This window comes from Heterocephalus glaber, unplaced genomic scaffold (assembly GCF_053883595.1).
Source record: "Heterocephalus glaber isolate CG9 unplaced genomic scaffold, H.glaber_assembly_v1.0 deba00001504, whole genome shotgun sequence".
Taxonomy (NCBI): domain Eukaryota; kingdom Metazoa; phylum Chordata; class Mammalia; order Rodentia; family Bathyergidae; genus Heterocephalus; species Heterocephalus glaber.
The window spans coordinates 1,912,201-1,938,062 of NW_028258324.1; the positions used below are offsets into that span (position 1 = coordinate 1,912,201).

General features: G+C 38.8%; 1 protein-coding gene across 4 annotated transcripts in view; it reads right to left on the minus strand.

Moving 5' to 3' along the window:
* The window catches only part of LOC101708798 (uncharacterized), a 74,114-nt gene continuing 48,252 nt past the window's right edge, over nucleotides 1-25,862 (minus strand). For all 4 annotated transcript variants that reach the window (XM_087186012.1, XM_087186011.1, XM_087186009.1 and 1 more), the window contains one exon: nucleotides 1-25,862. This exon is cut by the window's right edge and continues 5,709 nt beyond it. The gene's annotated coding sequence lies outside the window, so the exon portion shown is untranslated.

Below are 25,862 nucleotides of genomic sequence, written 5' to 3' on the forward strand. Positions count from 1 at the left end.
TTTTTATTTATTTTTTAAAATTAATTTTATTAGTACATTATAGATATACATAATAACATTCATCAGGGAATTTGTACCTGTACATGATATATTTGGATTCTTCTTTTTTCCCATTTCCTTTCCCTCTTTTCAATCTCTCTTCCCCTCCTTATTTACAAAAGCTTTGTTTCCATTTTTTCCTTCTATTCTCTTTTTTCATTTCCCTTCCTTCCTCCTCCCCTCCCTAGTTCCCCTTTCCATTTAAATATTTTCTTCCTATTTCATAATATCTATTATTCATTTTTAAAATGTTGTCAACTTACTTACATTTTTAAATTCTTTACTGAACAAACAAAAATTGTCAGCTATTGTTTTGTCTAAGATTTCCTGTTTGAAAGGTGTGAATTAGATACCATCTCTCACTAGTTTTTAGAATGTTAGATTATGCTGCTCATTGTCAAAATACATTCTGGTACCAACAAGGCTGATTTAAGGATACCATTAAAACTAGATTATGTTGATGTGCAGGAGGAAGAAAGAATTGGAAAGAAGTTTTTCAAAATGGAAATAAAACCCAAGGTAAATTTGGACTTTTTCTTTTCCTTTCCTTGAGAACTTTGACTTAAATATACATTGCATTTTGTATTTGAGGCTAAGTGATTGCTATGAACAGCTGAAAAATTATGACCTGACTTTATATCTACTTGTTGCACTGAAATGAAATGCTTCTCTAGCAAAAACTTTTTCCCCTAGGAACTACTCACTGACTACCAAACTGTGTTTCAGAATTTAGAGCAAAATCTCTAGGCTGTGAAAAGTAAATTCTGTATTAATTTTTATTCCTATGTTCAGCTTTCTAATTCTGAATTATAGATCATAATAGCACACAGTAAAAGGTAATTCTATTCACAGGAAAGAATTGGGTTAAATTGTCTAGAGTGAGTTCCAAATTCTCTTTCTGTAGAAGAAAAAAACAGTTTTAATATTTTAGCTGCATATAAGGTAGTCCCAAAGGAACAATAAATTAATCAATATATCCAGTAATTTTATCTTTTAAAAAAATCTCCTATAATGATTGCCCCTGTCAGGTTGTTGTGGAAAAATGTTGATTGATTACTATGAATTTTTGGCAGCTGTAGCCTTTGAAGTATGAAACACATTAACATTGTCTCCCACTGCCTTTAGTAATTGTATTGGGTTTATGTTTGTCTTATGAAAAAAATGCTTAATTTATTCACAAAACAACCAGAGGCTAAACAATTTAATATGTACAAGTATTTTTTCAGTGACAACCGAAAACCAAAGGACAATGTTAGAAATAACTTACACTTTACATAATTGATAAAGGTGCAATCTAATCCTCATTCTTGAAATATTTTTGTCCTTTACAAGTTATTAAATATAAGAAGCTTCCAGTTAAGTTGATTCCACCATTTTATTTACATTATAGTATTCTATTGCAAAGAATAATTGTCATGCAGTTAATGGAAAATAAAATGGTGCTTCTTAGGCCTCACATTTGGCTTGTGAGATGACAGTTAAAGTTTTTTGTTCCAGTTATTAAATGGTATTCAAAGCAAGATGATAAAATGACTGAATGTATTGCATACCAAGGATATTTTCTTTTAAGTATTCGTTTAATATAATCTCATAGGAGAAAAATAAATGGTTTATTTTGTTACAATTAGAGAAGTATAAGTTATTACTGTGTTTCAGATACTTGCTGTCTGCTTTTGTTCATGTATGTATGAATAAGAAATCAATATTTTTATGGTTGCATGAAATTCTTCAATTTTAGTACATGGGTTTTCCCAAACAAGATCCATCAAGATAACAATGTTTGACGGTTGAACCAGCACGTAAAAATACAAAGTATTTTTTTCCCAAAACACACTGACACTTCTCATCTCATCTTTTGTCTCCATACCACTCGAAAATTTTGCAGGAAGATATTATTGCTACCAAACGAGAACCCAATAATCACAACCAGAACCATATTTTAGCCTCAATTGCTTTCTGCTTATGCCTCCTACATATTTATGCACTGTAAGTTGTATTAATTATTATTTTCAAATTTCTTCTACATGTTTTAGAAAACTCAAAATGGTGAAATTTCTGTTCAGGTAACTTAAAAGTTGTGTGTACGTGTTTATAAAAAAGATAGACTGAGATAGATGGAAAGCTTTGAGAACTGGAAGATATTGTATATGCCATTGTATACATTTTATACCTCTGAGAGCTATAATTTTGAGAAGCAAATGACTAACCCAACCACCATTGCACGATCCAGACCTGAGAGAACACCAAAAGGATGCTGTGGAATGTGAGTCTACCTGTGGTTCATCCTCATGCTTAAGTGCAAACAAATTACAAATGAAAAAATGTCAAATCAGGCTTGGTAAATAACTTTTAAGAAACATATTAAGGAACTGTGTAGTGTGTGTGGTGCTCAGATCACCAATATTTTCTAATCAGTTAACAGTGACTTTTATATTGCTTTTTAATTAAAGAGGGATCTAGTTGCTATGGAACTATTGGATGAGAAACTCATTGATTTCATGGACACACTTTAGGAGCTGAAATAGAAGCACATAGAAATGAAGACAAAAGCTAAACAATATTGGTTCATGGATGAAATGACCATGGCAAGAGAGAAGAGCAACATGAAGCCTCCAAAAGGCCTCCAAAACACAAGGTATATATATATATATATATGTTTCTGTGTGTATATGTGTGTGTAAAAGAGAGAGACAAAGAGATAAAATTTGATTAAATAAATGTGCTAATTTTTGTTTCCTAGTTAATGTGAAGTTAATAACCACTGCCAATTGAGTTCTTTTTATATTCTAGATATTATCCTCTACCTGAGGAATAGCTGACAACACTTTTTCCCATTCTATAGTGCTGGGAGCAATGCTACATAATTCTAGGAAAAATCATTTGAGTAGGCCTAGTTCTCTGGCCTACAGCCCAGCTAGGACATTCCAGACATAACTGCATTTTGGCCTCGGGTCACAACTAAGACCTCAGTGATTCGCGCCCCCCCCCCCATGCCGTAATGCTCCAGGACAAGACCACACCTGTGGGAGACTACAGGGAGGAACCAAATCTTCATCTACATAGTTCCTCATTGTTCTTAGTTTTCCACTGCCCCCCAGCCTTTTGTTACACCTTGTTTATACCAATGTGAAGTACTGAACTCTATTTTTCATTTGTTACATTTGTTTCCCCATGTACTGAATAAAAGATGCTGCAAGCTAGAGGGTTTTTGTCTTTGCTGCCCAGAGCAGCACTGATCAGACCCAAAAGCTCAGCTTCTTCTCAGTCTCATTTTTCTACCTTTCCTGTAATTCGCCGTGTGCTGCCGTGTCTCACAGGAGACTAGGACTTACTGCAGAGGTTCTGGTAACATCCCCTTCCCCTGCTCCCTACACTATAGGTTGTCTCTTCACTCTACTAATTGATTCATTTGCTATAAAGAAATGACCTCAATTCACCAATCAAAAGACATAGACTGGCCGGATGGATCAAGAAATAAGATCCAACAATTTGCTTCATACAGGAAACATATTTAACTAAAAAAGAAATTCACAGACTGAAAGTCAAAGGATGGAAAGCAATACTCCATGCAACAGGAACCCAGAAAAAAAGCAGGGTTAGCTATTCTATTTGCAGAGAAAAAGGATTTCAAGCCAAGACTGATTCAGAGAGATAGAGAAGGTCACTACATCCTTGTAAAGGTAACAATCCAAGAGGAATGGATAACAATCATAAATATATATGCACCCAACTATGTAAACAAATATTAACAGACATCAAAAATCAAATAAGCACTAATACAATTGTAATGGAGAACCTCAATATTTTACTGTCACAAATAGACACATCAACTAGACAAAAATATCAATGAAGAAATATCAGCACTGAACCACTGTGAACAAAGGGACTTAGTGAATGTCTACAGAGTATTCCATCCCACAATATCACAATACACATTCTTCTTAGCTGGACATGGGACATTCTCCAAAATAAACCATATACTAGCTCATAGAATATGCTTAAGTAAATGCAAAGGAATTGAAATTATCTCATGCATATTATCTGGCCATAGTGCAATGAAATTGGAAATCAATGGCAAAAGAAACCACAAAAACTCCATAAACACATGGAAAATAAATAACACTCCCTAGACAACCAATGGATCACAGATGAAATAAACAGTATATACATAATCACGATACAACATACATTGTATGGAACATAAGTTCCAACTTATGGGATACAATGAAGGTAGTCTTAGGAAAATTTATAGCAGTAAATTCTCACATCAGGAAAACAGAACGAGCACAAATAACCTAATGTTGAACCTCAAACATCTAGAGGGCCAGGGATGTAGCTCAGTGGTTCTCCCACATGCCTTGCAAGCACAGGGTCCCGAGTTCGATACCCAATACAAAAAAAATTGATCCAAAATGATATGTATTAATTGTTCTACAGAACCTGGGCTTGGGATTTAGCTCAGTGGTGCTGCCACCTGCCTCACAAGCACAAGGTCCTGAGCTTGATCCCCGGTACCAAAAATAAAATATATATATATATATATAAAGAAGTCAAGCCCAAATCTTATACAAGGAAGGAAATTATAAGTATCAGAGCAGAAATTAATGCAACTGAGACTAGGAAAATAATACAATGAATCAAAGAGTTTGTTCTTTGAAAGATTAAATAAAATTGATAAACCCTTAGCCAACCTTATCAAAAAAAGGAAAGAAAAGACTTAAATTCATGCAACTATGAACAGAAAGGGTGAAATCACTGGATCCTGTGGAAATCCAGAAGATCTTCAAAACCTACTTTGAGAACCTGTACTCAAATAAGATGGAAAACACAGAAGAAATGGACAGATTCCTAGATACATATGAATTACCCAAACTGAATCAAGAAGATATGAAAATTCTAAATAACCCCAAATCAATGAAATTGAAAATGTAATTAAAAACTTAGCAACAAAGAAAAGCCTAGGTCCTCATGAATTAACTGTTAAATTCTACAAGAAATTTAGAGAAGATCTAATGCCACTACTCTTCAAACTCTTTAGTGAAACTGAAAGGGAAACAATACTCCCAAAGTCATTCCTGGAAATAAGTATTACCCTGATACCAAAAGAAGAGAAAGACCCAACCAAAAGAGAACTACAGGCCAATCTCCCTAATGAATTTAGACGCAAAATTCCTCAGTAAGATACTGGCAAATAGAATGCAAAAAATCACCAAAGACATTATACACCACTAACAAGTAGGATTTTTTCGAGGGATGCAGGGATGTTTCAACATATGCAAATCAATAAATGTAACTCTCCATAATGACAAAACCAAATACAAAAATCACATGATCGGCATGCCCTACCGAGGTCCCCAGTCCTGTGGAAGATGCCAACTCACCACGCTGCAGACAGGCAGGTTTGCCCACGCCCTACCGAGGTCCTGAGTCCCACAGAATATGCCAAATCAGCCTGCTGCAGACAGGCAGGTCTGCCCACGCCATACCGAGGTCCCCAGTCGCACAGAACACGCCGAATCAGCCCGCTGCAGACAGGCAGGTCTGCCCACGCCATACCGAGGTCCCCAGTCCCACAGAACACGCCGAATCAGCCCGCTGCAGACAGGCAGGTCTGTGCACGCCCTACCGAGGTCCCAAGTCACGCGGAAGATGCCGAATCACCCCGCTGCAGACAGGCAGCCACCTGGTTCCACACTAAAAGACGCAGAGGACACCAGAACAACAGACCGAGGTACTGAGTCCCGCTGCTCCAGGCCCACAGGTAGGGGCTTCTGAGCAGCCATCCCACAACTCCTGGTCCAGAGGAAGCGGCTTCCCAGTCACCATCCCGCCCACCACTCCAAGCCCAGAGGAAAGGGATTTTGGGCCACCTTCTGTCCTTCTCCTGGCCCAGAAGAAGGGGCTTCTAGGCCACCATCTCTACCGCTACTCCTGGCCCCATCCACCTCTCCCAGCTCAGAGGGGGTAATCCGCGCAGGCACTAACAGACCCCCGCCCCAGTTGAAATGAGAAAACACATAAATGAGTCTCAAAACCAGACTTTCAGACTGCCTACAGCAACCCCAAAGGGAAATGAGATGGAACACTCTGATACTCAACCACCTGGACCCACTGAACTGGCACCAAAAGGGGATCTGGAAAAAATGAAATCAGAAATAATTTCTCAGATAACAGGAGAAATTGTGCCCCTAGTACAAGACACGATTAATAAATCTAGACAGGAGCTCAGGAACATGATGGAATCCCAACATAAGAAACAAATGGAATCCATAAAACAGATGCAAACAGATTTCCAGGACAAGAAAAACTCCACTGAAAGTCTACACAGCAGAATGAGCCAATGTGAGGACAGAATTTCAGATATAGAAGATAAGATTGCAATTAGTGACCAGGAAAAGAAAAATTGCTTCAAAATTATGAGGGAACATGAGAAATCAATCCAGCAGCAGCTAGATGATGCAAAGAAGAAGAACATAAGACTAATTGGGCTCAATGCAGAAACAGGAGAGAGTGGAGATGACATAACAAAATCTCTTCAGAGAAATAATGGCAGAAAACTTCCCAAGCAGGGGAAGAGAGCTTGACATACAGATAAGTGAGGCATATAGGACTCCAAATAGCCTTGATCAAAATAAATCTACACCTAGGCATATAAGTGTTAAGATCTAGAAACACAACAGAAGAACAAAGTTCTCCAAGCAGTCAGAGAAAAGAAACAAATCACATACAAAGGAAAGCCCATCACAATCACAGCAGACTTCTCAACACAAACCATCAAGGCAAGAAGAGCTTGGAGTGACATATTCCAAGCCCTAAAAGAAAACAGCCTCCAACCCAGATTGATGTACCCTGCAAAACTACCTTTCAAAATGGATGGAGAAATAAGATATTTTCATGACAAAGAGCACCTTAGGAACTTCATGGATACCAAACCAGCACTCCAAAGAATTTTACACAATATCCTAGGAACAGACATTGAGGATCACAACGCCAGAAAGCAAAGCAGAATGAATCCATCTGGCATGACAAGAAATTAAATGTAAAGGGGGAGAACCCAACAAAAAGAAAAAGTCATGGCAATGACAAGTCAATACGTTTCAGTTATAACCATCAATGTTAAGGGTCTCAATTCACCAATCAAAAGAAATAGACTGGCAGAATGGGTCAAGAAGCAAAATCTAACAATATGCTGCATACAAGAAACACACTTAATTCAAAAGAAAACTCATAGACTGAAAGTTAAAGGGTGGAAAACAATACTCCATGAGACAGGAACCTGAAAAAAAGCAGGAGTAGCTATCCTCTTGGCAGATCAAGTAGACTTCAAACCAACACTGATTAAGAGAGACAAAGAAGGACACTACATCCTTGGAACAATCCAAGAGGAAGCGATGACAATCATAAATATCTATGCACCAAACACTAGCGCACCCAACTATATAAAACAAATACTAATGGACATGAAAAGTCATATACACACTAGTACAATTGTAGTGGGGGACCTCAACACCCCACTGTCACAAATAGATCAAGTAGACTACAAATAAGTGATGAAATACTAGAACTCAATCGAACTCTTGAACAAATGAACTTAACAGATGTTTACAGAGTGTTCCACACCCCTAAATCAGAATACACATTCTTCTCAGCTGCACATGGGTCATTCTCCAAAATAGACCACATACTCACACATAGAACATGTTTAAGTAAGTGCAAAGGAATTGAAGTTATCCCCTGTATATTATCAGACCATAGTGTGATGAAATTGGAGATCCATAGCAAAAGAAACTCAAAAAATTTCATAAACACGTGGAAATTGAACAACACACTTCTGAATAACCAATGTGTCACAGAGGAAATTAAAGAAGAAATCAGTTCCTTCAGTTCAATGACAATGACAATACAACATATCAGAATCTATGGGACACAATGAAAGCAGTCTTATGAGGGAAATTCATAGCAGTGAATACGCATATTAGGAAAACAGAACGAGCCCAATTAAACAACCTGATGCTGAACCTCAAGCTTCTAGAAAAAGAAGAGCAGGACAACCCCAAAGCTCATACAAGGGAGGAAATTATAAAGATCAGAGGAGAAATCAATGCAATGGAGACTAAGAGAATGATACAAAAAAATCAATGAAGCCAAGAGATGGTTCTTCAAAAGAGTCAACAAAATTGACAAACCTTTAGCCAACCTCGTCAGAACAAGGAAAGAAAAGGCCCAAATCCATGCAATTAGGAATGAAAACGATGAAATTACAACAGACCCAGCAGAAATCCAGAGGATCATCAATACCTACTTCCAGAATCTATACACCAATAAGATGGACAACACAGAAGAAATGGACAGATTCCTAGACACATATTAATTACCAAAGTTGAATGAAGAAGACCTAAAAATTCTGAACAACCCAATATCAACCAATGAAATTGAAAATGTAATTAAAAACTTATCAACTAAGAAAAGCCTGGGCCCTGATGGCTTCACTGCTGAATTCTATAAGACATTTAGAGAGGAACTGCTGCCACTACTGTTTAATTTCTTCAGTGAAATTGAAAGGGAAGCAATATTCCCAAATTCATTCCTGGAAGCAAGCATCACCTTGATCCCCAAAGCAGAGAAAGACCCAACTGAAAAAGAGAATGATAGGCCAATCTCGCTAATGAATAGAGATGCAAAAATCCTCAATAAGATAATGACAAACAGAATGCAGAAGATCAACAAGAAGATCATACACCCTGATCAAGTGGGAATCATCCCAGGGATGCAAGGATGCTTCAATAAACACAAATCAATCAATGTAATACATTATATCAACAGAGCCAAGGGCAAAAACCATATGATTATCTCCATAGACACAGAAAAAGCATTTGATAAAATCCAACATGCATTTACGATAAAAACCCTACAAAAAATTGCAATAGATGGTCTCTGCCCCAAAATGATAGAAGCCATCTACGAAAAACCAACAGCCAATATCATAATAAATGATCAAAAACTGAAATCCTTCACACTAAAATCAGGAACAAGACAAGGATGTCCACTATCACCACTCTTGTTCAATGTAGTTCTGGAAACATTAGCCACAGCAATTAGACAAGAGAAAGAAATAAAAGGAATAAAGATAGGTAATGAAGAAGTCAACTTGTCATTATTTGCAGATGACATGATACTCTATATAGACGATCCCAAGAACTCCACCAAATGTCTTCTAGACTTAATAACCAAATTCAGTCAAGTAGCTGGTTACAAGGTCAACACACAAAAATCAATAGCTTTCCTCTACACCAATGACAGACTCACTGAGAGAGAAATAGGGCAAATAATTCCTTTCACAATAGCATCCAAAAAACTGAAATACCTAGGAATCAACCTAATGAAAGAAATGAAAGACCTCTTCTCTGAAAACTATGGCACTCTGAAAAGAGAGATTGAAGATGATATCAGAAAATGGACAGACATCCCCTGCTCCTGGGTAGGAAGGATTAATATAGTGAAATGGCCATACTTCCCAAACTGCTATATAGATTTAATGCAATTCCAATTGAGATCCCAGCAGCATACTTCATGGACCTTGAGAAAACAATCCAAAAATTCATTTGGAACAAGAAGAGACCCAGAATAGTAAAAGCAATTCTAGGTAACAGAGACATGGCAGGGGGTATCACAATCCCCAACCTGCAACTATACTACAAAGCTACTGTGATAAAAACAGCATGATACTGGCAAAGAAACAGACTTGAGGGCCAGTGGAACAGATTAGAAGATGCAGAAACAATGCCAGACACACTCAGCCATCTCATCTTCGATAAAGGAGCCAAACACCCTCACTGGAGGAAAGATACCCTCTTTAATAAATGGTGCTGGAAAAACTGGGCTTCAACCTGCCAACGATTAAAACTAGACCTGTATCTCTCACCATGCACTAAACTAAAATCAAAATGGATTAAAGATCTAAATATTCAAATAGAAACTCTGAACCAGTTGGAACAGAGGTTAGGTAGAACCCTTGAGGACATTGCTGTAGGAAAAGATTTTATGAACAAAAGCTCAGTTGCCCATGAACTAGCACAAACAATCAACAAGTGGGATCTCTTCTTATTAAAAGGCTTCTGCACAGCAAGAGAAACCACCAGCAGTGTGAAGAGACAACCCACAATCCCACAGGTGGGAAAAAATCTTCACCTGCTCTTCCTCAGACAATGGTCTACTATCTTGAATCTATAAAGAACTTAAAAAGATCAGACCTCCCAAATTTAAAGACCCAATCCAAAAATGGGCATCTGAAATGAACAGACATTTCTCAGATAAAGAAGTAGAAATAGCAAATAAATACATGAAAAAATGTTCAACATCACTGGTCATTCGAGAGATGCAAATGAAAACAATGCTGAGATTCCACTTCACTCCAGAAAGAATGGCTGCTATCATGAAATCAACCAATAACAAATGCTGGTGGGGCTGTGGGGAAAGAGGAACCCTGCTCCACTGCTGGTGGGAGTGTAGACTGGTGCAAGCACTGTGGAAATCAGTATGGAGATACCTCAAAGAACTAGGACTGGAAGTCCCATTTGACCCCGCTATTCCACTGCTGAGGATCTTCCCCAAAGAATTAAAAGAATCATTACACAGTGATATATGTGTGCCCATGTTCATAGCAGCGCAGTTTGTAATAGCTAAATCTTGGAAACAGCCCAAATGCCCATCAACTGGAGACTGGACAAAGAAAATGTGGTTTTTTAATAAAATGGAGTACTACTCAGCCATAAAAAATAAGAAATTAGAGACATTTATAGCTAAGTGGATGCACATTGAGGCGATACTCTTAAGTGAAAGAAATAGGACACACATGAATAAATACTGAATAGTTTCTCTGGTGTGAGAAACTGAAAGTGTAAATAAGGACTAAATGTATAATAGGTAATGTGAAATAGGAAGAAAAGGAGCAAAGGGTAAGGAAGTGGGAGGGCTAGGGGAAAGGATAGAAGGGAATGGGATTAATATGAGAAAATGGAAAATGGGAACATAGTCTTTGTAAATAGGGAGGAATGGAGGGTTGAAGGGAGGGCTGGGCAAGGGTGAAAAATAAGAACCAAGAGAGACTATGTAAAGGTGCAAATTTCCAATGATGAATGTCATTATATTGTATACCTAAAATGTACCAATGATTAGAATGAATAATCAATAATGTAAAATAGGAAGAAAAGGTCCAAGGGGGTAAGGGTAGTGGGAGGGGCAGGGGAAAGGAAAGAAGGGAAAGGAAAAATGATGAGAAATGGAAAAAATGGAAATAAAGTCTTTGTAAATAGGGAAGGGTGGAGGGGGTGAAGGGAGGGCTAAGAATGGGGAAAAAATAAGAACCAAGATTCATTATGTAAAGGTACAATTCCAAATGAGAAATGTAATTGTGTTGTATACCTACAATGTACCAATAAAAGAATTTAATTAAAAAAATCACATGATCATCTCAATAGACAGAAAAAAGGCTTTGACAAAGTCCAACACCCTTTCATGATAAAAACCCCACAGAAAATTGGAATAGATGTTCTTTATCTCAACCTGATAAAAGCCATCTATGACAAACCAACAGCCCACATCATTCTATATGGTCAAAAGCTTTCCCTCTAAAATCAGGAACAAGACAAGGATGCCCACTATCACCAGTCCTATTCAACATAGTTCTGGAAACATTAGCCAGAGCAATTAGACAAGAGAAAGAAATAAAAGGAATAGAGATAGGAAAGGAAGAAGTTAAATTATCATTATTTGAGGATGACAGGCTTTACATGAAAGACCCCCAAAACCCCACCAAAAGACTTTTAGATTTAGTAACCAAATTCAGTAGTGTAGCTGTATACAAAGTGAAAACTTCAAAAATCAAAAGCATTTCTGTACACAAATTACAAACTCACTGAGAGAAAAATTAGTGAAACAATACCTTTCACAATAGCATCAAAAAAATTGAAATTCTTAGGAATCAATCTCACAAAGGAAGTAAAAGATCTTTACATTGAAAATTACAGTACTCTAAAAAAGCTCTAAGATAAATCAGAAAATGGAAAAATATCCCTTGCTTGTGGGTAGGAAGAACTAACAGTGAAAATGGCCATACTCCCAAAATTGTTATACAGATTTAATGAAATATCAATCAAAATATTATTAGTATGCCTTACAGAACTACAGAAATCATTCCTAAAATTCATTTGGATTCAGAAGAGACCTAGAATAGCAAAAATAATTCTGGGCAACAAAGGCAAGGCTAGAGGCATCACAATCCTTGAAATTATACCACAGAGGTACTGTGATAAAAAACAGAATGGTACTGGCAAAAAAACAGACCTGAGGATCAGTGGAACACATTAGCAGATGCAGAAACAACCCCTAACACACTCAGCCACATTATCTTTGACAAAGGGGCCAAACATTTTCACCAGAAAAAAGATTGACTCTTTTTTTTTGGTACCCAAGATTGAACTCGGGTCCTTCCGCTTGCGAGACAGGCAGCGGAATCACTGAGCTAAATCCCCGGCCCAAAAAGATACACTGTTAAATAAATGGTTCTGGAAAACTGGCTTTCTACATGACAAAGACTAAAACTAGAATCATGTCTCTCACCATGCACTAAACTAAATTCAAAATGGATCAAAGATCTAAATATTAAAAAAGAAACACTAAATCTGCTGGAAGAGAGGATAGGTAGAACACTTGTGGACATAGGAGTAGGCAAAAACTTCATAAACAAAACCCTGACTGCATGGGAAATACTACAAAGAATCAACAACAGGGACCTCATCTTATTAAAAAGCTTTTGCATAACAAGAGAAAACCCCCACAGAGTGAAAAGGCAACCCATAGAGTGGGAAAACATTTTAGACAGTCGTTCCTCAGACAATGAACTAATATCTATAACACATAAAGAATTGAAAAAAGTGAGCCCCTCTCCAAATTTAAAGACCTAATCCAAAAATGGACATCTGAAATAAATACAAACTTCTCAGATGAAGTAGAAACAGCAAATAAATATATGAAACAATGTTCAACATCACTGGTCATTCGAGAGATGTAAATTAAAACAATACTGAGATTCCATCTCACTCCAGAAAGAATGGCTGTTATCAAGAAATCAACCAACAATAAATGCTGGTGGGGCTGTGGGGGGAAAAAAACACTTTTCTACTGTTGGTGAGTGTGTATACTGGTGCAACCGCTGTGGAAATCAGTGTGGATAGTGCTCAAAAAACTAGGATTAGAGGTCTCATTTGACCCAGCTATTTCCCTTCTGGATATCTTCCCCAAAGAATTAAAAGCATTATACCACAGCAATATATGCTCACTCATGCCTACAGTGGCACAGTTTGTAATAGTTAAATTTTGGAAACAACTCAAATGTCCATCAGCTGATGAATGAATAAAAATGATGTTTTTTAAATATAATGCAGTACTGCTTAGCCATAAAGAAGGATAAACTTGAGACATTTCTAGATAAATGGATGCACCTTAAAAACATACTCTTAAGTGAAATAACTCGAATACATGTGTAAATATTGCATTGTCTCTGTGGTATGAGAAAATGAAAGCGTAAATAAGGACCAAAAAGTATAATAGATATTGTGAAATAGGAAGAAACTCTTCAAAATTATACAGTGTAAGATACTTTGTTAATAATTAAAATGTTTTATTCCAAAAAAGGTATAGTATTAGAAAATAAATTGAGATTAGCAAATGAAAATATATTCTTTTAAGATCATGATATGCAGTGTATTTACCATTGTTATTCTCTAATTATTTTGTTATGAAAAATTATTTTTTTCATAGAATGGCTTTTGTATTTTCTTTATTAATATCTACTTGTATTCTATTAAAATAAAAATAAATAAATAAAAATAGAAGATGTGTGAAATGTTTGTGCCACCCATCTGAGGTCACTCCCATCTGAGACCCTATGGGGGGTGGGGGAGATGGTGTGGTGGGACAGGCGCAAGGGAGGCAGCACCAAGGTTGGCATGGACCAGTGGTGTGGTCAGGTAATCCTGCGGAAAGTACTTGTAAGAGGTGCAAAGCAGATCCTTTTGCTTTAACCACTGCTTCTTATGTGCACTGGCTGGACATGGTGGGCTTTTCAGAGTCAGTGCCCAGTCTTCTGGCTTTTTTGGAGGCACCTGTACTGTCGCCAGAGAAGAAATCACCCGGGCCCCTCTTTAATCCTAGTGGGATAATCTTTGCTCACAAATCTACTTTTCCTTACATCAATATCACCACTACAGCTGCAATGATTAGTATTAGCATGAACTCTTTTGGCCAATTTATGCCTTCATAGTCAAGTGGATCTCTTGTCTACTTCAGTCTAGAAAGAATCATAGGAATACATACTTATTATTAGACAAACACTAAAAAGTATTTATGGCAAATTCCAGTAGTGGATACTAAAGTGAGTGAAAGTCTGCAGAAACAGGTTATTTAGGTAGACTCAGAGACTTTTCCTATGATGTTTATCATTAATTACAAAGGGAAAAAAAGTAACTTTTTATGCAGAACCCTAGCAAACACCCCAATAAACAAGAGAACAATAATATCAGCAAACCCCCACCCAGAACCTCTGAGTGCAGATGCCAGCGCCCCTGGAGCTCGCAGCATGGGCCTCCTGGTATCTGAGTCCACACTGCAGAGACACTGAGGGGCCATAAAGGCCATGGTTATGAGCTCCAGAAGATAGAGCAGAAGTGAACAAAAGAGAGAGGGCCTCTGTGAGGCTCCTCAATGAAAACTGAAGCCTACTGGGAAACTGAAGAAAATCTCTGCAATAAAGGTACACTGGACCACTGTGGCTGGTAAGTCAGTGGGATCAACACCTCCCATAGAAACCTGAGCTCACCTCAGGGGAAGGACAGCTGGATCCTGCAGTAGAACCTTGCAGAGTTCAATTCTGCAAGCAGTTAGGGACCTCAACTTGGGCCTTGCAGCCAGAAACCAGCCTGAATCTCAGTGAACTGCAGCTGGCTTACTGAGACTAATGGAATTAGATCTGCGCACTGCTGCCCACGTTGTCTACCAGAACAGCAGAGACATATCCTGAGGGAGGCCCTTTTTTTCTTGGATATATATTTTTTTCTTTTCTTTTTCTCTCTCTCTCCCTTCTTGTTCTGCATTTCTCTTCCTCTTTGTTCCTGTTCCTGTCCTATTTTGGATTGTTTTTCTTTCTCTTCCCTTCTCTCAATTGTCACTATTCTTATAGGAAGGTGAATAGTTTCTAGCTCCCCTATGGCTGTTAGTTTGTTCTGCTCTTGTCTATGTTCCTTCACTCTGTCTTTTCCTCTTATCTTCAACAGTCTCTCAAAATTTGTGTGATCTTTCTGTGTCCTCTAGCCTCACTTCTTTTTCCTCTCCTCTCACTCTATCCCTCTCTCCCCAATCCCTCCTAAATCCTTATCCCAAAGGGTAAATTTGCTATATTAAAGGGTTTATTTACTACAAACATATTTTGGGCTGGTTCTCGACTTTGATCTATCTCACACAGTTAAAGGTGACAGATTAATTGCTACCACAAATTGTCATTTTCTAAGCTGTGTTTGATACTATTGCTGATGCTGATTGTAGCAATTGGGCTAAGGTGTCATGATTGATCTAATCAGTTGTCCTCCCTGGTATACTGAAAATGAGATTGCCTAAGAGTCATTAGAGACTCAAAGCCTAAAAAGACCAGCTATGCCTAGAAGATATCTCTGAGAAGCAATCACTCCATAAGGTCTCTAAACACAAGTAATAAAGATATTCACAATAAGCAATACTGAAGTAGCAGCCCAGGAATTAAACCAAAAAACAGCACCAACAACAAAATTAGAAATGAGAAGACACTTAAGCAAGGTGCAAAGCCAGACTTGCAGCTCACCAAAGGCAGATTATAGGGGAAACAAGGTGGAAAAATCTGATGATCAACCAGCTGGACACCCTGAACTGATAGCACAGGAAGTAGCAAAACAGATGAATGAGGCTCTAGAAAAATTCAAAACAGAAATAATTTCCCAGATAACTACAGAGATGGTGAACAGAATGAAAGACATGATTAGAGACTCTAGAACAGAAACAGATTAAAAAAAAAAATAGATGAGCTCAGGACCATGATGGAAGCCATGAATGCCCAGCATAGAAAAGAAATGGAAACCATGAATGCCCTACATAAGAAAGAAATGGAATCCATGAAACAGATTCAAACAGATATTCAGGGGATTAAAAACCCCACTGAAAGTATTCACAGTAGACTGAGTGAACATGAAGTTAGAATATCAGATACAGAAGACAAGATTCCAGTTAGTGACCATGAAAAGAGAGATTTCTTAAAAATAGTAAGGGACCATGAGAAATTGATCCAGCAGCTGCTAGAAGATGCAAAGAAGAATAACATAAGACTAATATGAGTCCACAAAAAAGCAGGAGAAAGTACAAATGACATTTAAAAAAAACTGTTCACAGAATTAATGACAGAAAACTTCCCAAAGGAAAATAATTTGACACACAGATAAGTGAGGTATATGGAACTCCAACTAGCCATGATCCAAAAAAATCTATACCTAGACATATAACAGTCAAGATCCCAGAAACCAAATAGAAGAACAAAATCCTACAAGCAGTTAGAGAAAAGAAACAAATCACCTACAAAGGAAAGCCCATCAGAATCACAGCGGACTTTTCAACATAAACCCTCAAGTCAAGGAGAGCCTGCAGTGAAGTATTTCAAGCCTTAAAAGAAAATAACCTCCAACCTAGACTCTTACATCCTGCAAAATTATCCTTCAAAATTGATGGGGAAGCCAGGGATTTAGCTCAGTGGTTCTGCCGCCTGCCCTGCAAGTGCAAGGACCCAAGAGCAATCCCTGGTACAAAAAAAAAAGGAATTGATGGGGAAATTAGATACTTCCACAACAAAGAACACCTGAGAAACTTCATCAACACCAAACCAGCACTACACACAATTCCAAACAATATCCTAGAAAAAAAACATTATCAGCAGAAAAAGGACTTAGTGACACTATATCACCTCTAATATATAGGGAAGAAGGGTACTTTATCTCTGGGGCATTTTCTAATCATAAGAGAAATCTGATAGACCAAGTGGTGGAATTTGCTTTAATGTGCTTTGCACAATTCCTTGGCTTCATGTGGGTTACCTCTGTTTAGTGTAGATGTCAAAGGGAGCTGAAGGGGCACAGTGGCCAGTACCTCCCTCAGAGAATCAGCCCTCATGGCACTCACCTAGCGTTGATGGGGTGATAGGTCAGCTCAGACATGACTGATCACCCTCTGTATGCTGAATATGGCTCCAGAACCCATGTCTTCCCATTCCATCATCCAGACCACCCTGCTGGGGGGGTCCCAAGTTTTCAGATGATGAGGTGGAAGCTCAAAAGGTACATTCCTTGTCCATGGAAAGCTGGAGTGAAAACCCTGGACTCTGGGTCCCAAGCTTTGCTGGTTGTGCAGAGCCACCCATCACCCCACTGTGTGTGTAGCAGGTGGTCCCCTAAGCCTCTTGGCCCCTCTGTTCTTCCCAAGATGCCAGCTCTGAGCTAATGGTGTCATCTCTTGGATGAAGTTCATATTTTCCTCAGAATGAGGGCATCTTATAAGCCTGTCTCACACTCCTTATAGCTGAAGTTGGTCTATTTAAGTTTCTCTTAAGATATTATCTTGGCCTGCAGTGAGTAGAAGCACAAATAATTCCCCACCCTGGTGTCTGGGGATCATTGTACCTTCTACCTCCTAGAGCAGTGAGGTCTGTCTGTCCCCACGGAATAGTATCTGCCACAGGCTTGGCATTTTTCAAGGCTCACTGGGAAAGGGAACTTCATGGAGTGGTTGAATTTTAGTTTTTTTCTAACTGAAATATTATTTGAAGTAACCCAACAAATATTCTGGCCAGGTCTATTATCTGGACCTTATTTCTTTGTCCCAGTAGACTTACAAATACACCCGACAGCACCTATTAAATCAATGTTTGTGGTTCACAATGTATTGATCTTTAATTAACCACCCAGGATTCAAAGAAACTTTCAGAATATGTGGGCCAGGCAGCATGTTCCCCTCATAGACTAGGAGTTGAAGTTTAGTGGGATTGTGTGATCAGCCCAGTGACATACAGCCAGGACAGAACAGGACCAGGCTACCTGGGGCTTCTGATGGTAGGTCCATCCCTGGGAGCATGCCTACTTCTGCTTCCTTTCTCTTGGGAACACAGAGTAGCTGCCTTTCCTGTGGTGCTGATCTATACAGAGAAGCTTGGACAAGCCCCATGGAGCTCTTATTTCTGTGTTTAAATCAAAGCCAGAATTGTTTTTGCTGCCACTTTATGCCCATGGTATTGAAGCAGGATGGTCCAAATAAAGCCTGTCCCTTGGTTTTGAAAATATTTTTTTTATTGCAATTTTATGGCTGAGGTAAAGTGGAGTGGACATCTGATAGTTTGGAAAGCTGAATATATCTGTTGTCATGGATTTGTGGGAAAATTTCTTTCCAAAGTTCTAAAAACCTATACTTTTAAGCCCCTGAAACCATTCTTATTTATTGCCAGGCTTCTGCCTCAATCACAGATTTCTGTCTTTGAGTAGAGTGTGCTGCTGAGTCCTTCCACACCAGAGCCAAGTGAGTGAAGAACAGAAGTGTACTGGCTCCAGGTCCCATCTGTGTTGCTTTGTCCGGTCTCAGACACCACCTTCACAACCACTTCCCATGCACCTGGAACTTAGAGGGCCTGTACGTCACCCTGTGACCATAAAAAAAAAAAGCACTTTGAGGGGCTGGGTGACTTTCCAGGCCCTGCATCTCTCTCTAGTGGCAGATCCAGGACTGCTCAGTGATACCCTGGGTCCAGATTCTCCATGCTTCTGCAGTATCAGCTGCTCCTTGACCTGCTTTTGTGTACTTATTCAAGTGTACCTGACAGCCAGCTTTAGGGTTATTCATAGCCATCATCACTTCTCAGGATTTTGTCGATGATGACATCAGGATGCATCTCTAAAGAAAGGGTTTTTCTTTTACAAAACCAAAATTATTATTGCATTTTTAAAAGTATCAACTTATTAGCATTCAAGTTCACTTATACTTTCCTTGTTGTCAAAGTTTGCTTGAATTTAGATCCAAAGAAATTCCAGACTGGTTTGTAGGGTAGTCTCTATTGCACCCTTCCCCTCTTTTCTCCTGTGTTGTCTCCTTTGCTTTCTTTTTCATGTGTTAATTGACAATATCAATACAGGGCTGAGGGTGTAGATCAATTGTAGAATGCTTGCTTAGCATGCAGAAGGCCCTGGGATCCATCCCCAGCATTGCAAAAACAAAAACAACACAAATACATAGAAATGAATGGTGTGTAGGTATACGTGATAGCACACAGCAGCATGTGGTTTAGATAAATGTGCACATTATGAGATGACAGGTTCCCTTCTTCCCTGTAGAGCTCCCTTTGTCTGGTGGCTTAGCTTGCACTGCCTTAGAGTCATTGGCTATGCCTCTCCCCTGTCCCACCACCTGCCTCTGGAAGATACGTCTGAGAAGATGAGAAGCCCCGTCCTCTGCTCAAACAGCTTGGCATCTCCAGAGTGAAGATATTTGTGAGTCTGGTCTGAAGCCTGGGGCAACTGGGACTTGATGGCAACACTGGAGCTGAGCAGCATCTCCAAAGTCCTTCTACTTCCTTTCCTAGGTGAGGGTCACCATTGTGGACTGTCCAGTGTTTTCATTGTGTTTGCAAAGACTGAGGGTGTTGAGTCTGATAACTTGGTAAAGATAAAGTCACAGAATTCACAGTAGAAATATTAGTGGAGTGACTAATGGAAGGCTAAGTTAGGCATTCAAGACTCCAACAGTGGGGGGGGTGGTAAGTGACCCCTTGTGCCATCCAAATATCAACATAAAATGATATATAATTAGTCTGGGTTTCAATTAAACATTTTAGTAAAGTCAAACTAAGAATACCACAGAAGACTCCATGGCAATAAAGAGGGGCTCCTTGAAACTACCTTACGGATTCAGCAGAACTGTGCCTCTCTGTGCTCTGAGTGGTGGTGATTTCAGGGGCTGTGGGGTTGATGAAACTCAGCCTTAGGGTGAGGGCAGCAGGGACCTCAGCAAGGGCAGGACAGCAATGTCCTAAGTAGATGTTTGTGAGAGCCTCCCCAGTGTTTCTACTTGTAGTCTTCTTCCTCTTACTCCCTCCTCTACCTGTCCAGGCCTCCATTTGTCCCTGCTGCACTTGATCACTTGAGCCTAGTGTCCTCACAGTTGCTACCTGTCAACCTTGGCACCTCCATGTTCCCTTCTGTATGTCCTTTGTCTTTGGGGACCCCTGTGTTCTGGAGAGTGTTGCTCACTATATTGACTGCTGGGGGTGGGTGTCCAGGGGCCCTGAGCTCTCCCCTTAGCCCCACCACATGAAGGCTGTGTACCCTGGGACAGGCTCAGCTCCCTCAGCTCCAGGAGTGAAGTGATGACAGAACAACAGAACAGGCCTTGTGGCAGCGAGGTGAGCAGGGAGTGCACAGCATGTGGAATGGACCTAGGAATGTGAGCAGGGACCCATGATGAGCGCTGCAGATGAAGGAGCAGCTTGAGGCTTGAGCTAATGGGAGCTCAGTCTGTGGCCAGGGGAGATAATAGAGAAAGGGGTTGGGGCCTGGTCTATACTGTATTCTGGCAGGGTGGTGCCCTCTGGTGGAAACAACAGGTCCACAGGAGGGAGTTCAGTGGCACAAGGTGAGGTTAGATAGGGAGCCATAGTCCCACTCTACCCAGCAGCCTTTGGCAGGAGCACCAGGTTCCACAGCTCAGGTCCTACCTGATTTAAATGCAACCTAGGGCCAGAAATGATGACTTCATCCCCTTGATCACCAAGTTCTTGGAGTACAGGGGAATAATGAGTGGCTCGGCTCCCCGTGAGCCATGACCTTTTTCCTATGCCTTTCTCTAGTGCAGCTTGCTAGGCATTGCTGTTTATATACTATTATATAAACAATCCATTGTGACAGAACCTCAGCTGGAAGCCACCAGCTTCACCCTCCCTGTGGCACACCTCTCCTCTTGGATGTATGTCCTTCACATTGACCTTGCTTTTGCTCATCAGTACAGTGTACCTGTCATGCTTTAAGGATTGCTTAGCATCCCTTCCTGTGATAACCATGTCTGGAAGACACATCAAGACTCTGCACATAGCAGCAGCACCTATGGCTGGGAGTAGGTTGACCTATATGTCTCCTGTACCATCCCCATGGGGCCAAGGCAGACCCTGTAAGCACCTCTCGGGCCTCCGCTCACATTGGGTCAGTTCGTTGCACTGGCCAAACCCAGAACCATAGGCAGGAAAAGGGAGGGCTGGGCCTTCCCTCACTGGGCAGGCTCTGTCTATGCCATGAAGGCATAAGGGAACAATTCAGGAGGAAGAGAAAACAATTATAAACACATATGCACCAAACACCAGTGTGTCTCACTTCACAGAACAAACACTACTGGACATAAAAAGTCAGATAAACATTTACACAATTATAATGAGGGACCTTAATATCTCACTGTTACAAGCATATCAACCAGACCACCCCCCCATCAACAAAGATATAGCAGAGTTGTATCAAACTTTTGAACAAGTGGATTTAATATATATCTACAGGGCCAGGGATTTAGCTCAGTGGCACGGAGCCTGCCTCAAAAGTGCAAGGTCCTTTGTTCAATCCCCAGTACTGCAAAACAAAACAATAACAAAATATGCATTCTTTTCAGCAGCACATGGGACTTTTCAGAAAATGGACCACATGGCAGCCCATAAAGCATGCTTAAGTAAATGCAAAAAACCTGATATTATCCCATGGACATTATCAGATCAAAGTGCAACAAAACTAGAAATCAATAGCAAAAGGAGTCACAGAAATTTTGCAAACACATGGAAAATAAACAATATCCATTGAATATAACAGAAGAAACAAAGTAAGAAACTAATTCTGAGAATCAAACTATAAGCCCAGTACAACATATAAGAACTTATGGGATGCAATGAAAGCAGTCTAAAAGAGAAGTGTATAGTTCTGAATGCCCACATTAGAAAAACAAGAGTCCAAATAAATAAGCCAATGATGCCCCTCAAGGGCCTACAAAACCAAGAACAATCCAAATCCAAACCTAGTACAAAGAAGGAAATTATAAAGATGAGAACAGAAGTTAATGAAACTGAGACTAAAAAAAAAAAAAAATACAAAGAATCAATTAATCAAAAAGATGGTTCTTTGAAAGAATAGACAGACCCCTACCCAAACTTACCCAAAAACAAACAAAAAAAACAAAGACAGAAATCAATGCAAGTAGAAATTTTAAAAAGGCAAAATCACAAAGGACTCTGCTGAAATCCAGAAGATTATTAGTAACTAGTTTGAGAACCTGTGCTCTAACAAAATGAGACTTCAGAAGAAATGGCTAGAGTCCTATACACACATGAATTACCAAAGCTGAAAGGAGAAGACACAAAAGTTCTGAATAGTCCATGGTCAGGCAATGAGACTGAAGGTACAATTTTTAAAAACTAACAACTAAGACAAGCCCAGGTCTCAATGGATTTACTCCCAAATTCTATAAGAACTTTAGGGAAAATCTAACACTAATCCTTTTCAAACTCTTTAATAAAATGAAAAGGTAAGCACTATTCCCAAAGTAACAGCATTATCCTGCTAGCATTACCCTCATTCCAAAACCAGAAAAAGACCCAATCAAAAAGAGAACTACAGGTCAATCATTTAAAGAACATAAACATAAAAATCCTCAACATGATTCTGGCAAATAGAATGCAACAAATCATCAAAACCAAGTAGGATTCATTCCAGGGATGCAGGAATCATTCAACAACTGTAAATTAGTTAAGTGTCATATATCACATACTTGGGCAAAAGTCACATGATCAATTCAATTGATATAGAAAAACCCTTGGAAAAAATTCAAAAGTCTATTGATGTAAAAAAAAAAAAACCTGAGGAAAATTGGTAACTAATCTCAATCTGATAAAAGCCATTTTATGACAAACTAATGGCCAACATACTAAGTGAAGAGAAGCTGAGAGCTTTCTCCCTCTAAACTCAGGAGGGAGACAAGGAGGTCCACAATCAACACTACTATTCAATACAGATCTCAAAAGATCAGCCAGAGCAATCAAACAAGAGAAAAAAAAAGGGATAAAAGAAAGAAGTCAAATCATCACTATTTGAAGATGGCACTTTCCTCTACATTGAAGACCCCCCAAAATTCACCAAAACACTCCTAGAATAACCAAATTGAATAGTTTAGCTGGATATAAATCAAAACAAAAATCACTAAGTTCCTGTACATCAATAATAAACTCACCAAGAAAGAAATTAGGGACACAATACCTTTTACAATAGCATCAAGAAAAATTAAATACTTAGGAATTAATCCAACCAAAGAAATAAAAAACTTCTACAGTACTCTGAAAAAGGAGACATCAGAAAATGGAAAGATATCTCCTGTTCCTGGATAGACAGAAGGAATATAGTAATAATGGTCATACTTCCAAAACTGACATAGATTAATGATATATAGATTACTTCCTAAACTGATACACAGATTAATACAGATCAAAATATAAATAGCATTCTGGGCCAGGAATTTAGCTCAGTGGTGCCACCGCCTGACTCAAAGCGCAAGGTCCTGAGTTTGAGCCCCAGTACAAAAAAATAAATGAAATAAATAAATAGTGTTCCTCGCAGAGCTATAGAAAACATTATTAAAATTCATATGGAACGGGAAAGGACCTAGAACAAAAACAACCCTTGGCAACAAGAGCAGGACAGGAGGAATCTCAATTCCAGACTTTGTTATACTGCGATGCTACAGTGATAAAAACATGATAGTGTTGGCAAAAACAAAACAAAACAAAAAATAAAATAGACAAATGGATCACTGGAATAGAACAGAAGACACAAAAGCAACTCCAACCACATTCAGCTATCTGATATTAGAAAAAAGGGGCCAAAAACCTATGCTGGAAAAAAGATAGCTTCTTTAACAAGTGGTGCTGGGAAAACTGGCTATGGACATGCAGAAGACCAAATCTAGATCCATATCTTTCACCAGGTACTAAACTAAAATCAAAATGGATAAAAGATCTAAATATCAAAACTGAAACAATCTGCAGAAAGATAAAATAGGTCAAATTCCTGAAGATATAGGTGTAGGCAAGGACTTTCTGAACAGAACAAACTGCACAAGAGATAACACCAAGGATCAACAAATGGGATGATATCAAATTATAAAACTTCTGCACAGTAAAGGAAACAACCAACAAAGAAAAGAGACAACTTACAGAATGGTAAAAAAGTTTTACCACTATTCCTTGGACAGAGGACTAATATGTAGAATACATATATAAAGAACTCAAAAAAATTAGACCACCCCCCCCAAAGAAAAAGACCTAATCAAAAAGCTGGGCAACAGAAATGAACAGACACTTCTCAACACAAATGGCCTATATACATGAAAAATGCTCAACATCTCTTGCTATTATAGAAATGAAAATTATAACAATGCTAAGATTCCATCTTACTCCAGAAAATGGATATCATCAAGAAATCGGATAACAACAAATGCTGGTAAGGTTCCTGGTGGGGGGGAAAAACCCTTCTTCATTGTTAGTTGGCATATAAACTAGTACAACTATTATGGAAATCAGTATGCTGAATTCAAAAAATATTAAAAGAAGAAATTCCATTTGCCTCAGCTATCACCCTTCTAGGTATCTTCCCGAAAGAGTTAGAGACACCATATTAGAGTGACACATGCATACCCATGTTTACAGCAGCACAATTCACAATAGCTAAAATCTTGGAAGTGGTCTATATGTACATCAACAGATAAATGGATAAAGAAAACATCGCCTGTATACATAATGGATTACTAGACTGCCATAAAGGATAGACTTGAGTCATTCATAAGAAAATGGATGTACCTTGAGACCATAATTTTAAGTGACTATAGTAAAAATCAGACACACAAGCTTAAATATCACATGGTTTCTCAGATATAAGAAACAAATGAGCAAAATAAAAAATTATATTAAAAAAAAGAGATGAAGGGAGGTGGGAAGGAGGTTAGTGAAAAAAAGGTACCTGCAGTGGAAAGTACAGGAAAGGGATATAAACAGAAATAAGATGTGTTATGTTCAGGTACCAACTCCTCACAATTAATGTAATCATTATGTACTACTAATAATTTTAAAAATAGGAGGTTGAAGTCAAGATTTTCAGGCCAAAACAATCCATTTGATTTTATTTTGTTGGGCTTCTGAGCTCCATGATCACTAAATCCTTTTCAAGTTTTAAAACAATACGTCTCCTCCAAAATAAGACCTAACTGGAAAATAAGCGCTGCCTGGTCATTAACATGGTGATGACCAGTGTCATGCAGAAGTTTTGCCTTACTATTCTCTTGCTCAGTGGCTAATCTGTAATGGCAGGTAAGGCAAAAATAGGCTGATTCATGCTTGCATTTTTGATCTCTAGTTTTCAAGGCTGATTATCTTCCAGTTAAGTCTTATTTTGGAAAAACATGGTAGATGCAGAAAACATATATGTTCAGGTAGAACATGAGAAACACGGTGGCTACAGCAGACTTTGGACTCAGTGGGTATATAAGAGAAGCTATCTAATTAGTTTTGTATATTCAGATGGGTAGTTATAGGAGTACTGGCACTAAAAGCAGGTTTTGAGAATGGAGCCTTGTTTTAGAAACAACCAGTTACCACCTGAGGCACATTTGCATGAGTGAGTGGGAACCAGATGGTAGCA